The sequence below is a fragment of the Poecilia formosa genome, unplaced genomic scaffold (genome assembly GCF_000485575.1).
Source record: "Poecilia formosa unplaced genomic scaffold, Poecilia_formosa-5.1.2 Scaffold302, whole genome shotgun sequence".
Classification (NCBI taxonomy): Eukaryota; Metazoa; Chordata; class Actinopteri; order Cyprinodontiformes; family Poeciliidae; genus Poecilia; species Poecilia formosa.
Genome location: NW_006800241.1, coordinates 500,253 through 501,999, shown reverse-complemented (window position 1 = coordinate 501,999; position 1,747 = coordinate 500,253).

Genomic DNA, 1,747 nt, shown 5'->3' with positions numbered 1-1,747 from the left:
TGTGTGTGTGTGTGTGTGTGTGTGTGTGTGTGTGTGTGTGTGTGTGTGTGTGTGTGTGTGTGTGTGTGTGTGTCTGCCCGCTTCAGCTTCAGACTCCGTCCGTCCCACCGGGTCAGGCGCTTCCTTGTAAATTAAATAACCAGTTAACGGCCCGTTGTGCGTAATCAATCAGTGCAGATATGCAGCTATAGGGGCCTGTGCGCAAAGTCTCAACGATCTGCCGACCGGAAGAGGGAGCGAAGCGTGGGAAGAGCGCGTGGACCCAAACGTGACAAGTCATAGTCCAAAAAAAAAAACAAGAAAAACATCCTCAGAAGTTAGGAATTATAATTTACATTATTTAAATCAGAGAAACAAATCTGATTTACATAATATCCTAACAGGAAAAAGGTCTGTCTGTCTGTCTGTCTGTCAATCATTACTATTACTACTGTTATTATTATTATTCATCTGTGTCCGCCGTAGCACGCGCCACTTTCCCTGCCCTGATACTTCCGCCGCCCTACATCAGAGGAAGTCGTCATTAAACTTGTGCGTTTGATGTGTTTGAGGCGGAGGCGCGCGCCAGCACGCACGTGAGCAGTGCCGTCCACGGTCCGGCCTGTGAGCCCGAGCAGAACAAAGGTTCTGATTCCCTTCAGACCAAAGCCCGAAGCTACAGGTTTGCAAAATATAATTGGAAAAAGAAAAAAAAAGTAAAATAAAATCACATAACAGCAGAAAACTTCTCAACACAGAAGTATCCGTGTCGAACATGGCGCTGATTTTATTTACTGACTTTAGTATTGTTTTATCGTTATCGCGCAGGTGTTAATTAATGACTGCTCCTCTGCTCTAACATTTAGTCAAAGCTAATTCCCGCTTTATAGTATTTTTCATTCTCTAAGGAAGTCCGCTTCTTAATTTTTTTTTTAGCATATTTATGTTGTTAACCAATAAACTAAATAATTAATAAAGGGATATAGCATTATTATTATTATTATTATTATTATTATTATTATTATTATTATTATTATTACTACTAAATCCCTGTCAACAGCCATCGCCATCTACAATAACCCTTCGCTGGCCCTAACGAAACGCACTGATGAAAATGAAAATTTTTTTTCTTCTTTTTTTTTATTGAAGATATTGGTTGAAGAAAATTTGTGACTGATCCAAATCCAGAATGCAAGGGGGGTTTTAGAGGTGGTGGAGGGGAGGGGTGGGTTCATTTTCCCTTTAAGCAGCGACCTGCCTGCGGACGGACAGAGACGCAGGTTAGAAAATATAAAGTGAAAATCAGCGAAATGTTAAAAGTTTTAGTTTAAATCGTGAGTCGAGGCGGTAATGTAGGTGTTGGAGCGGATCAGACGCGCAGGAGCAACTACATACCCCAACCCCTCACAACCCCTCACCCAGAAAAAGTAAAATAATAATACTAATAATAATCAACCCCAATTTTGGACACTCAGAGGAGAAGCCGCGGGATCTTTAATAAAAAGCAGTGATGCTGGGGAACTTAGAAATGCATTATAATAATAAAAAGGGCAACATTTTATTATCGGATGAGGTCATTGCAGAATAAATTTTAATTCCCCTCCGCTGTATGAGCTCCAACGTGCCTGTTTCATCAGTTCAAGCCGTCCTTCAGTGTTTTCCAGACTTCACGTCTCCGCCGCGCCGCCATTGGACAGAACTGTCCGTCTGGCTTTCCGGTCTGACTCCTCATTGGAGGCTGGGTGCTTTTTTTTTTCTTCTTTTTTTT